General features: G+C 49.9%; 11 non-coding genes across 11 annotated transcripts; all 11 read right to left on the bottom strand.

The window, feature by feature from the left end:
* Positions 1-593: 593 nt before the first annotated feature.
* On the bottom strand, positions 594-712 carry LOC124587342. Its single transcript, XR_006975452.1, has one exon. It is a non-coding gene; the product is annotated as a 5S ribosomal RNA (ribosomal RNA).
* A 1,023-nt stretch (positions 713-1,735) lies between these two features.
* On the bottom strand, positions 1,736-1,854 carry LOC124587341. Its single transcript, XR_006975451.1, has one exon. It is a non-coding gene; the product is annotated as a 5S ribosomal RNA (ribosomal RNA).
* A 1,028-nt stretch (positions 1,855-2,882) lies between these two features.
* On the bottom strand, positions 2,883-3,001 carry LOC124587340. Its single transcript, XR_006975450.1, has one exon. It is a non-coding gene; the product is annotated as a 5S ribosomal RNA (ribosomal RNA).
* Positions 3,002-4,028: 1,027 nt separating this feature from the next.
* LOC124587339 lies at positions 4,029-4,147 on the bottom strand. Its single transcript, XR_006975449.1, has one exon. It is a non-coding gene; the product is annotated as a 5S ribosomal RNA (ribosomal RNA).
* A 1,028-nt stretch (positions 4,148-5,175) lies between these two features.
* On the bottom strand, positions 5,176-5,294 carry LOC124587330. The gene has a single exon (XR_006975441.1). It is a non-coding gene; the product is annotated as a 5S ribosomal RNA (ribosomal RNA).
* A 1,022-nt stretch (positions 5,295-6,316) lies between these two features.
* Positions 6,317-6,435, bottom strand: LOC124587318. Its single transcript, XR_006975430.1, has one exon. It is a non-coding gene; the product is annotated as a 5S ribosomal RNA (ribosomal RNA).
* A 1,028-nt stretch (positions 6,436-7,463) lies between these two features.
* On the bottom strand, positions 7,464-7,582 carry LOC124587384. Its single transcript, XR_006975490.1, has one exon. It is a non-coding gene; the product is annotated as a 5S ribosomal RNA (ribosomal RNA).
* Positions 7,583-8,605: 1,023 nt separating this feature from the next.
* Positions 8,606-8,724, bottom strand: LOC124587372. Its single transcript, XR_006975479.1, has one exon. It is a non-coding gene; the product is annotated as a 5S ribosomal RNA (ribosomal RNA).
* A 1,027-nt stretch (positions 8,725-9,751) lies between these two features.
* Positions 9,752-9,870, bottom strand: LOC124587359. Its single transcript, XR_006975468.1, has one exon. It is a non-coding gene; the product is annotated as a 5S ribosomal RNA (ribosomal RNA).
* A 1,027-nt stretch (positions 9,871-10,897) lies between these two features.
* Positions 10,898-11,016, bottom strand: LOC124587347. Its single transcript, XR_006975457.1, has one exon. It is a non-coding gene; the product is annotated as a 5S ribosomal RNA (ribosomal RNA).
* Positions 11,017-12,045: 1,029 nt separating this feature from the next.
* Positions 12,046-12,164, bottom strand: LOC124587311. Its single transcript, XR_006975424.1, has one exon. It is a non-coding gene; the product is annotated as a 5S ribosomal RNA (ribosomal RNA).
* Positions 12,165-13,126: the final 962 nt, after the last annotated feature.

The following is a 13,126-nucleotide window of genomic DNA, read 5'->3' as shown; positions in this document are numbered from 1 at the left end:
GGTGTCCAGCGCAGGAGGGCTGGCGCGCGGCCGACCGGCGTAAGGCCTGTGCGGGGTGTGGCAGTGTCTTGTTGGAGGGCGCCACTGCTGGCGATGTGAGCTTCCTCGCCTCGCCCCGCCTCGCCTCGCCTCAGACGAGGTGTTTGCGTAATTTGCAGTGCATTCGCACCATTCCTGTCTCTGTCCCCGTCCCGACTTGTCCCGACTTTGCTCGACTGCCGCTCGCTGCCGCTCGGGTCGTGGCCCATATAACAGCGCAAGCACAAGAACCGTCTGCAGGAGATGACGAGACGAGACGAGTCGACTAAGGAATAAATTTATAATTACATATCGAAGTAGGAATTGTACACCGCTACACAACAACAGGCGCTGAAGTATTTCAGAACACATCTGCCGATTCGTACTGTTTTGTCGTTTTCAAAGACTTCCTGGCGAACTTGGTTAGCACATTCTCCCTCAAACTGAGATATTTACTGCAATTTCGCACCTTATGGTCATTACAGTAGATTAAAATGCTTAAGCAAGAATCTTTGTCACAACAGAACGGTGGTATGGAAAGAGGGCGGTATAAAAAAAAAAAGTAAATGAAAGGGAGCCAACAGCACGTGGTGTTCCCAGGTGGTCACCCATCCAAGTACTAACCACGCCCGCTGTTGTTTAACTTCGGTGATCGGACGAGAACCGGTGTATTCAACATGGTATGGCCGTTGGCGCCCATATAATGTAGGCGCATGGAAGAATTCGCATTCGGTTCTTATCCCAACACACACAAAATCATACTTTTCGGTCGAAAGCAGCCGCATTTTTTTTTATTGACAATTCGTCACGTTAGCGCGAACGCAATCCTGAGATCCAAAACTTATGAGCCGGAAGGACGCGCTTCGTGTATTTGTTTTTTTTTTTTTGGAGATTTATGAACTTATTTATTAACATTACATCGTTACAAGCTAACAACTTTACAACATAAAACACGAACAGAATTGTAATTGTAAGCACTTCCTTCCGCAATCCGACGTGCCAGCAGAGCGACTGCCGAATTAGCGGGCGCGCCGCCGTGTGTGTGAGACGCGCAGCTTCTCGTTGCACCTCCTGTCATCCGCTTGGCGCGTGCAGCCTTCGACACTCGCGGAAGACGCATCTTGTTCCTGGTGTCCAGCGCAGGAGGGCTGGCGCGCGGCCGACCGGCGTAAGGCCTGTGCGGGGTGTGGCAGTGTCTTGTTGGAGGGCGCCACTGCTGGCGATGTGAGCTTCCTCGCCTCGCCCCGCCTCGCCTCAGACGAGGTGTTTGCGTAATTTGCAGTGCATTCGCACCATTCCTGTCTCTGTCCCCGTCCCGACTTGTCCCGACTTTGCTCGACTGCCGCTCGCTGCCGCTCGGGTCGTGGCCCATATAACAGCGCAAGCACAAGAACCGTCTGCAGGAGATGACGAGACGAGACGAGTCGACTAAGGAATAAATTTATAATTACATATCGAAGTAGGAATTGTACACCGCTACACAACAACAGGCGCTGAAGTATTTCAGAACACATCTGCCGATTCGTACTGTTTTGTCGTTTTCAAAGACTTCCTGGCGAACTTGGTTAGCACATTCTCCCTCAAACTGAGATATTTACTGCAATTTCGCACCTTATGGTCATTACAGTAGATTAAAATGCTTAAGCAAGAATCTTTGTCACAACAGAACGGTGGTATGGAAAGAGGGCGGTATAAAAAAAAAAAGTAAATGAAAGGGAGCCAACAGCACGTGGTGTTCCCAGGTGGTCACCCATCCAAGTACTAACCACGCCCGCTGTTGTTTAACTTCGGTGATCGGACGAGAACCGGTGTATTCAACATGGTATGGCCGTTGGCGCCCATATAATGTAGGCGCATGGAAGAATTCGCATTCGGTTCTTATCCCAACACACACAAAATCATACTTTTCGGTCGAAAGCAGCCGCATTTTTTTTTATTGACAATTCGTCACGTTAGCGCGAACGCAATCCTGAGATCCAAAACTTATGAGCCGGAAGGACGCGCTTCGTGTATTTGTTTTTTTTTTTTTGGAGATTTATGAACTTATTTATTAACATTACATCGTTACAAGCTAACAACTTTACAACATAAAACACGAACAGAATTGTAATTGTAAGCACTTCCTTCCGCAATCCGACGTGCCAGCAGAGCGACTGCCGAATTAGCGGGCGCGCCGCCGTGTGTGTGAGACGCGCAGCTTCTCGTTGCACCTCCTGTCATCCGCTTGGCGCGTGCAGCCTTCGACACTCGCGGAAGACGCATCTTGTTCCTGGTGTCCAGCGCAGGAGGGCTGGCGCGCGGCCGACCGGCGTAAGGCCTGTGCGGGGTGTGGCAGTGTCTTGTTGGAGGGCGCCACTGCTGGCGATGTGAGCTTCCTCGCCTCGCCCCGCCTCGCCTCGCCTCAGACGAGGTGTTTGCGTAATTTGCAGTGCATTCGCACCATTCCTGTCTCTGTCCCCGTCCCGACTTGTCCCGACTTTGCTCGACTGCCGCTCGCTGCCGCTCGGGTCGTGGCCCATATAACAGCGCAAGCACAAGAACCGTCTGCAGGAGATGACGAGACGAGACGAGTCGACTAAGGAATAAATTTATAATTACATATCGAAGTAGGAATTGTACACCGCTACACAACAACAGGCGCTGAAGTATTTCAGAACACATCTGCCGATTCGTACTGTTTTGTCGTTTTCAAAGACTTCCTGGCGAACTTGGTTAGCACATTCTCCCTCAAACTGAGATATTTACTGCAATTTCGCACCTTATGGTCATTACAGTAGATTAAAATGCTTAAGCAAGAATCTTTGTCACAACAGAACGGTGGTATGGAAAGAGGGCGGTATAAAAAAAAAAAGTAAATGAAAGGGAGCCAACAGCACGTGGTGTTCCCAGGTGGTCACCCATCCAAGTACTAACCACGCCCGCTGTTGTTTAACTTCGGTGATCGGACGAGAACCGGTGTATTCAACATGGTATGGCCGTTGGCGCCCATATAATGTAGGCGCATGGAAGAATTCGCATTCGGTTCTTATCCCAACACACACAAAATCATACTTTTCGGTCGAAAGCAGCCGCATTTTTTTTTATTGACAATTCGTCACGTTAGCGCGAACGCAATCCTGAGATCCAAAACTTATGAGCCGGAAGGACGCGCTTCGTGTATTTGTTTTTTTTTTTTTGGAGATTTATGAACTTATTTATTAACATTACATCGTTACAAGCTAACAACTTTACAACATAAAACACGAACAGAATTGTAATTGTAAGCACTTCCTTCCGCAATCCGACGTGCCAGCAGAGCGACTGCCGAATTAGCGGGCGCGCCGCCGTGTGTGTGAGACGCGCAGCTTCTCGTTGCACCTCCTGTCATCCGCTTGGCGCGTGCAGCCTTCGACACTCGCGGAAGACGCATCTTGTTCCTGGTGTCCAGCGCAGGAGGGCTGGCGCGCGGCCGACCGGCGTAAGGCCTGTGCGGGGTGTGGCAGTGTCTTGTTGGAGGGCGCCACTGCTGGCGATGTGAGCTTCCTCGCCTCGCCCCGCCTCGCCTCGCCTCAGACGAGGTGTTTGCGTAATTTGCAGTGCATTCGCACCATTCCTGTCTCTGTCCCCGTCCCGACTTGTCCCGACTTTGCTCGACTGCCGCTCGCTGCCGCTCGGGTCGTGGCCCATATAACAGCGCAAGCACAAGAACCGTCTGCAGGAGATGACGAGACGAGACGAGTCGACTAAGGAATAAATTTATAATTACATATCGAAGTAGGAATTGTACACCGCTACACAACAACAGGCGCTGAAGTATTTCAGAACACATCTGCCGATTCGTACTGTTTTGTCGTTTTCAAAGACTTCCTGGCGAACTTGGTTAGCACATTCTCCCTCAAACTGAGATATTTACTGCAATTTCGCACCTTATGGTCATTACAGTAGATTAAAATGCTTAAGCAAGAATCTTTGTCACAACAGAACGGTGGTATGGAAAGAGGGCGGTATAAAAAAAAAAGTAAATGAAAGGGAGCCAACAGCACGTGGTGTTCCCAGGTGGTCACCCATCCAAGTACTAACCACGCCCGCTGTTGTTTAACTTCGGTGATCGGACGAGAACCGGTGTATTCAACATGGTATGGCCGTTGGCGCCCATATAATGTAGGCGCATGGAAGAATTCGCATTCGGTTCTTATCCCAACACACACAAAATCATACTTTTCGGTCGAAAGCAGCCGCATTTTTTTTTATTGACAATTCGTCACGTTAGCGCGAACGCAATCCTGAGATCCAAAACTTATGAGCCGGAAGGACGCGCTTCGTGTATTTGTTTTTTTTTTTTTGGAGATTTATGAACTTATTTATTAACATTACATCGTTACAAGCTAACAACTTTACAACATAAAACACGAACAGAATTGTAATTGTAAGCACTTCCTTCCGCAATCCGACGTGCCAGCAGAGCGACTGCCGAATTAGCGGGCGCGCCGCCGTGTGTGTGAGACGCGCAGCTTCTCGTTGCACCTCCTGTCATCCGCTTGGCGCGTGCAGCCTTCGACACTCGCGGAAGACGCATCTTGTTCCTGGTGTCCAGCGCAGGAGGGCTGGCGCGCGGCCGACCGGCGTAAGGCCTGTGCGGGGTGTGGCAGTGTCTTGTTGGAGGGCGCCACTGCTGGCGATGTGAGCTTCCTCGCCTCGCCCCGCCTCGCCTCGCCTCAGACGAGGTGTTTGCGTAATTTGCAGTGCATTCGCACCATTCCTGTCTCTGTCCCCGTCCCGACTTGTCCCGACTTTGCTCGACTGCCGCTCGCTGCCGCTCGGGTCGTGGCCCATATAACAGCGCAAGCACAAGAACCGTCTGCAGGAGATGACGAGACGAGACGAGTCGACTAAGGAATAAATTTATAATTACATATCGAAGTAGGAATTGTACACCGCTACACAACAACAGGCGCTGAAGTATTTCAGAACACATCTGCCGATTCGTACTGTTTTGTCGTTTTCAAAGACTTCCTGGCGAACTTGGTTAGCACATTCTCCCTCAAACTGAGATATTTACTGCAATTTCGCACCTTATGGTCATTACAGTAGATTAAAATGCTTAAGCAAGAATCTTTGTCACAACAGAACGGTGGTATGGAAAGAGGGCGGTATAAAAAAAAAAAGTAAATGAAAGGGAGCCAACAGCACGTGGTGTTCCCAGGTGGTCACCCATCCAAGTACTAACCACGCCCGCTGTTGTTTAACTTCGGTGATCGGACGAGAACCGGTGTATTCAACATGGTATGGCCGTTGGCGCCCATATAATGTAGGCGCATGGAAGAATTCGCATTCGGTTCTTATCCCAACACACACAAAATCATACTTTTCGGTCGAAAGCAGCCGCATTTTTTTTTATTGACAATTCGTCACGTTAGCGCGAACGCAATCCTGAGATCCAAAACTTATGAGCCGGAAGGACGCGCTTCGTGTATTGTTTTTTTTTTTTTGGAGATTTATGAACTTATTTATTAACATTACATCGTTACAAGCTAACAACTTTACAACATAAAACACGAACAGAATTGTAATTGTAAGCACTTCCTTCCGCAATCCGACGTGCCAGCAGAGCGACTGCCGAATTAGCGGGCGCGCCGCCGTGTGTGTGAGACGCGCAGCTTCTCGTTGCACCTCCTGTCATCCGCTTGGCGCGTGCAGCCTTCGACACTCGCGGAAGACGCATCTTGTTCCTGGTGTCCAGCGCAGGAGGGCTGGCGCGCGGCCGACCGGCGTAAGGCCTGTGCGGGGTGTGGCAGTGTCTTGTTGGAGGGCGCCACTGCTGGCGATGTGAGCTTCCTCGCCTCGCCCCGCCTCGCCTCAGACGAGGTGTTTGCGTAATTTGCAGTGCATTCGCACCATTCCTGTCTCTGTCCCCGTCCCGACTTGTCCCGACTTTGCTCGACTGCCGCTCGCTGCCGCTCGGGTCGTGGCCCATATAACAGCGCAAGCACAAGAACCGTCTGCAGGAGATGACGAGACGAGACGAGTCGACTAAGGAATAAATTTATAATTACATATCGAAGTAGGAATTGTACACCGCTACACAACAACAGGCGCTGAAGTATTTCAGAACACATCTGCCGATTCGTACTGTTTTGTCGTTTTCAAAGACTTCCTGGCGAACTTGGTTAGCACATTCTCCCTCAAACTGAGATATTTACTGCAATTTCGCACCTTATGGTCATTACAGTAGATTAAAATGCTTAAGCAAGAATCTTTGTCACAACAGAACGGTGGTATGGAAAGAGGGCGGTATAAAAAAAAAAAGTAAATGAAAGGGAGCCAACAGCACGTGGTGTTCCCAGGTGGTCACCCATCCAAGTACTAACCACGCCCGCTGTTGTTTAACTTCGGTGATCGGACGAGAACCGGTGTATTCAACATGGTATGGCCGTTGGCGCCCATATAATGTAGGCGCATGGAAGAATTCGCATTCGGTTCTTATCCCAACACACACAAAATCATACTTTTCGGTCGAAAGCAGCCGCATTTTTTTTTATTGACAATTCGTCACGTTAGCGCGAACGCAATCCTGAGATCCAAAACTTATGAGCCGGAAGGACGCGCTTCGTGTATTTGTTTTTTTTTTTTTGGAGATTTATGAACTTATTTATTAACATTACATCGTTACAAGCTAACAACTTTACAACATAAAACACGAACAGAATTGTAATTGTAAGCACTTCCTTCCGCAATCCGACGTGCCAGCAGAGCGACTGCCGAATTAGCGGGCGCGCCGCCGTGTGTGTGAGACGCGCAGCTTCTCGTTGCACCTCCTGTCATCCGCTTGGCGCGTGCAGCCTTCGACACTCGCGGAAGACGCATCTTGTTCCTGGTGTCCAGCGCAGGAGGGCTGGCGCGCGGCCGACCGGCGTAAGGCCTGTGCGGGGTGTGGCAGTGTCTTGTTGGAGGGCGCCACTGCTGGCGATGTGAGCTTCCTCGCCTCGCCCCGCCTCGCCTCGCCTCAGACGAGGTGTTTGCGTAATTTGCAGTGCATTCGCACCATTCCTGTCTCTGTCCCCGTCCCGACTTGTCCCGACTTTGCTCGACTGCCGCTCGCTGCCGCTCGGGTCGTGGCCCATATAACAGCGCAAGCACAAGAACCGTCTGCAGGAGATGACGAGACGAGACGAGTCGACTAAGGAATAAATTTATAATTACATATCGAAGTAGGAATTGTACACCGCTACACAACAACAGGCGCTGAAGTATTTCAGAACACATCTGCCGATTCGTACTGTTTTGTCGTTTTCAAAGACTTCCTGGCGAACTTGGTTAGCACATTCTCCCTCAAACTGAGATATTTACTGCAATTTCGCACCTTATGGTCATTACAGTAGATTAAAATGCTTAAGCAAGAATCTTTGTCACAACAGAACGGTGGTATGGAAAGAGGGCGGTATAAAAAAAAAAAGTAAATGAAAGGGAGCCAACAGCACGTGGTGTTCCCAGGTGGTCACCCATCCAAGTACTAACCACGCCCGCTGTTGTTTAACTTCGGTGATCGGACGAGAACCGGTGTATTCAACATGGTATGGCCGTTGGCGCCCATATAATGTAGGCGCATGGAAGAATTCGCATTCGGTTCTTATCCCAACACACACAAAATCATACTTTTCGGTCGAAAGCAGCCGCATTTTTTTTTATTGACAATTCGTCACGTTAGCGCGAACGCAATCCTGAGATCCAAAACTTATGAGCCGGAAGGACGCGCTTCGTGTATTTGTTTTTTTTTTTTTGGAGATTTATGAACTTATTTATTAACATTACATCGTTACAAGCTAACAACTTTACAACATAAAACACGAACAGAATTGTAATTGTAAGCACTTCCTTCCGCAATCCGACGTGCCAGCAGAGCGACTGCCGAATTAGCGGGCGCGCCGCCGTGTGTGTGAGACGCGCAGCTTCTCGTTGCACCTCCTGTCATCCGCTTGGCGCGTGCAGCCTTCGACACTCGCGGAAGACGCATCTTGTTCCTGGTGTCCAGCGCAGGAGGGCTGGCGCGCGGCCGACCGGCGTAAGGCCTGTGCGGGGTGTGGCAGTGTCTTGTTGGAGGGCGCCACTGCTGGCGATGTGAGCTTCCTCGCCTCGCCCCGCCTCGCCTCAGACGAGGTGTTTGCGTAATTTGCAGTGCATTCGCACCATTCCTGTCTCTGTCCCCGTCCCGACTTGTCCCGACTTTGCTCGACTGCCGCTCGCTGCCGCTCGGGTCGTGGCCCATATAACAGCGCAAGCACAAGAACCGTCTGCAGGAGATGACGAGACGAGACGAGTCGACTAAGGAATAAATTTATAATTACATATCGAAGTAGGAATTGTACACCGCTACACAACAACAGGCGCTGAAGTATTTCAGAACACATCTGCCGATTCGTACTGTTTTGTCGTTTTCAAAGACTTCCTGGCGAACTTGGTTAGCACATTCTCCCTCAAACTGAGATATTTACTGCAATTTCGCACCTTATGGTCATTACAGTAGATTAAAATGCTTAAGCAAGAATCTTTGTCACAACAGAACGGTGGTATGGAAAGAGGGCGGTATAAAAAAAAAAAGTAAATGAAAGGGAGCCAACAGCACGTGGTGTTCCCAGGTGGTCACCCATCCAAGTACTAACCACGCCCGCTGTTGTTTAACTTCGGTGATCGGACGAGAACCGGTGTATTCAACATGGTATGGCCGTTGGCGCCCATATAATGTAGGCGCATGGAAGAATTCGCATTCGGTTCTTATCCCAACACACACAAAATCATACTTTTCGGTCGAAAGCAGCCGCATTTTTTTTTATTGACAATTCGTCACGTTAGCGCGAACGCAATCCTGAGATCCAAAACTTATGAGCCGGAAGGACGCGCTTCGTGTATTTGTTTTTTTTTTTTTGGAGATTTATGAACTTATTTATTAACATTACATCGTTACAAGCTAACAACTTTACAACATAAAACACGAACAGAATTGTAATTGTAAGCACTTCCTTCCGCAATCCGACGTGCCAGCAGAGCGACTGCCGAATTAGCGGCGCGCCGCCGTGTGTGTGAGACGCGCAGCTTCTCGTTGCACCTCCTGTCATCCGCTTGGCGCGTGCAGCCTTCGACACTCGCGGAAGACGCATCTTGTTCCTGGTGTCCAGCGCAGGAGGGCTGGCGCGCGGCCGACCGGCGTAAGGCCTGTGCGGGGTGTGGCAGTGTCTTGTTGGAGGGCGCCACTGCTGGCGATGTGAGCTTCCTCGCCTCGCCCCGCCTCGCCTCGCCTCAGACGAGGTGTTTGCGTAATTTGCAGTGCATTCGCACCATTCCTGTCTCTGTCCCCGTCCCGACTTGTCCCGACTTTGCTCGACTGCCGCTCGCTGCCGCTCGGGTCGTGGCCCATATAACAGCGCAAGCACAAGAACCGTCTGCAGGAGATGACGAGACGAGACGAGTCGACTAAGGAATAAATTTATAATTACATATCGAAGTAGGAATTGTACACCGCTACACAACAACAGGCGCTGAAGTATTTCAGAACACATCTGCCGATTCGTACTGTTTTGTCGTTTTCAAAGACTTCCTGGCGAACTTGGTTAGCACATTCTCCCTCAAACTGAGATATTTACTGCAATTTCGCACCTTATGGTCATTACAGTAGATTAAAATGCTTAAGCAAGAATCTTTGTCACAACAGAACGGTGGTATGGAAAGAGGGCGGTATAAAAAAAAAAAGTAAATGAAAGGGAGCCAACAGCACGTGGTGTTCCCAGGTGGTCACCCATCCAAGTACTAACCACGCCCGCTGTTGTTTAACTTCGGTGATCGGACGAGAACCGGTGTATTCAACATGGTATGGCCGTTGGCGCCCATATAATGTAGGCGCATGGAAGAATTCGCATTCGGTTCTTATCCCAACACACACAAAATCATACTTTTCGGTCGAAAGCAGCCGCATTTTTTTTTATTGACAATTCGTCACGTTAGCGCGAACGCAATCCTGAGATCCAAAACTTATGAGCCGGAAGGACGCGCTTCGTGTATTTGTTTTTTTTTTTTTGGAGATTTATGAACTTATTTATTAACATTACATCGTTACAAGCTAACAACTTTACAACATAAAACACGAACAGAATTGTAATTGTAAGCACTTCCTTCCGCAATCCGACGTGCCAGCAGAGCGACTGCCGAATTAGCGGGCGCGCCGCCGTGTGTGTGAGACGCGCAGCTTCTCGTTGCACCTCCTGTCATCCGCTTGGCGCGTGCAGCCTTCGACACTCGCGGAAGACGCATCTTGTTCCTGGTGTCCAGCGCAGGAGGGCTGGCGCGCGGCCGACCGGCGTAAGGCCTGTGCGGGGTGTGGCAGTGTCTTGTTGGAGGGCGCCACTGCTGGCGATGTGAGCTTCCTCGCCTCGCCCCGCCTCGCCTCGCCTCAGACGAGGTGTTTGCGTAATTTGCAGTGCATTCGCACCATTCCTGTCTCTGTCCCCGTCCCGACTTGTCCCGACTTTGCTCGACTGCCGCTCGCTGCCGCTCGGGTCGTGGCCCATATAACAGCGCAAGCACAAGAACCGTCTGCAGGAGATGACGAGACGAGACGAGTCGACTAAGGAATAAATTTATAATTACATATCGAAGTAGGAATTGTACACCGCTACACAACAACAGGCGCTGAAGTATTTCAGAACACATCTGCCGATTCGTACTGTTTTGTCGTTTTCAAAGACTTCCTGGCGAACTTGGTTAGCACATTCTCCCTCAAACTGAGATATTTACTGCAATTTCGCACCTTATGGTCATTACAGTAGATTAAAATGCTTAAGCAAGAATCTTTGTCACAACAGAACGGTGGTATGGAAAGAGGGCGGTATAAAAAAAAAAGTAAATGAAAGGGAGCCAACAGCACGTGGTGTTCCCAGGTGGTCACCCATCCAAGTACTAACCACGCCCGCTGTTGTTTAACTTCGGTGATCGGACGAGAACCGGTGTATTCAACATGGTATGGCCGTTGGCGCCCATATAATGTAGGCGCATGGAAGAATTCGCATTCGGTTCTTATCCCAACACACACAAAATCATACTTTTCGGTCGAAAGCAGCCGCATTTTTTTTTATTGACAATTCGTCACGTTAGCGCGAACGCAATCCTGAGATCCAAAACTTATGAGCCGGAAGGACGCGCTTCGTGTATTTGTTTTTTTTTTTTTGGAGATTTATGAACTTATTTATTAACATTACATCGTTACAAGCTAACAACTTTACAACATAAAACAACGAACAGAATTGTAATTGTAAGCACTTCCTTCCGCAATCCGACGTGCCAGCAGAGCGACTGCCGAATTAGCGGGCGCGCCGCCGTGTGTGTGAGACGCGCAGCTTCTCGTTGCACCTCCTGTCATCCGCTTGGCGCGTGCAGCCTTCGACACTCGCGGAAGACGCATCTTGTTCCTGGTGTCCAGCGCAGGAGGGCTGGCGCGCGGCCGACCGGCGTAAGGCCTGTGCGGGGTGTGGCAGTGTCTTGTTGGAGGGCGCCACTGCTGGCGATGTGAGCTTCCTCGCCTCGCCCCGCCTCGCCTCGCCTCAGACGAGGTGTTTGCGTAATTTGCAGTGCATTCGCACCATTCCTGTCTCTGTCCCCGTCCCGACTTGTCCCGACTTTGCTCGACTGCCGCTCGCTGCCGCTCGGGTCGTGGCCCATATAACAGCGCAAGCACAAGAACCGTCTGCAGGAGATGACGAGACGAGACGAGTCGACTAAGGAATAAATTTATAATTACATATCGAAGTAGGAATTGTACACCGCTACACAACAACAGGCGCTGAAGTATTTCAGAACACATCTGCCGATTCGTACTGTTTTGTCGTTTTCAAAGACTTCCTGGCGAACTTGGTTAGCACATTCTCCCTCAAACTGAGATATTTACTGCAATTTCGCACCTTATGGTCATTACAGTAGATTAAAATGCTTAAGCAAGAATCTTTGTCACAACAGAACGGTGGTATGGAAAGAGGGCGGTATAAAAAAAAAAAGTAAATGAAAGGGAGCCAACAGCACGTGGTGTTCCCAGGTGGTCACCCATCCAAGTACTAACCACGCCCGCTGTTGTTTAACTTCGGTGATCGGACGAGAACCGGTGTATTCAACATGGTATGGCCGTTGGCGCCCATATAATGTAGGCGCATGGAAGAATTCGCATTCGGTTCTTATCCAACACACACAAAATCATACTTTTCGGTCGAAAGCAGCCGCATTTTTTTTTTATTGACAATTCGTCACGTTAGCGCGAACGCAATCCTGAGATCCAAAACTTATGAGCCGGAAGGACGCGCTTCGTGTATTTGTTTTTTTTTTTTTGGAGATTTATGAACTTATTTATTAACATTACATCGTTACAAGCTAACAACTTTACAACATAAAACACGAACAGAATTGTAATTGTAAGCACTTCCTTCCGCAATCCGACGTGCCAGCAGAGCGACTGCCGAATTAGCGGGCGCGCCGCCGTGTGTGTGAGACGCGCAGCTTCTCGTTGCACCTCCTGTCATCCGCTTGGCGCGTGCAGCCTTCGACACTCGCGGAAGACGCATCTTGTTCCTGGTGTCCAGCGCAGGAGGGCTGGCGCGCGGCCGACCGGCGTAAGGCCTGTGCGGGGTGTGGCAGTGTCTTGTTGGAGGGCGCCACTGCTGGCGATGTGAGCTTCCTCGCCTCGCCCCGCCTCGCCTCGCCTCAGACGAGGTGTTTGCGTAATTTGCAGTGCATTCGCACCATTCCTGTCTCTGTCCCCGTCCCGACTTGTCCCGACTTTGCTCGACTGCCGCTCGCTGCCGCTCGGGTCGTGGCCCATATAACAGCGCAAGCACAAGAACCGTCTGCAGGAGATGACGAGACGAGACGAGTCGACTAAGGAATAAATTTATAATTACATATCGAAGTAGGAATTGTACACCGCTACACAACAACAGGCGCTGAAGTATTTCAGAACACATCTGCCGATTCGTACTGTTTTGTCGTTTTTCAAAGACTTCCTGGCGAACTTGGTTAGCACATTCTCCCTCAAACTGAGATATTTACTGCAATTTCGCACCTTATGGTCATTACAGTAGATTAAAATGCTTAAGCAAGA

This window comes from Schistocerca americana, unplaced genomic scaffold (assembly GCF_021461395.2).
Source record: "Schistocerca americana isolate TAMUIC-IGC-003095 unplaced genomic scaffold, iqSchAmer2.1 HiC_scaffold_599, whole genome shotgun sequence".
NCBI classification, from domain to species: Eukaryota; Metazoa; Arthropoda; class Insecta; order Orthoptera; family Acrididae; genus Schistocerca; species Schistocerca americana.
Note: the sequence above shows the minus strand (reverse complement) of the source record. Positions and strands in the feature narration are given on the sequence as shown.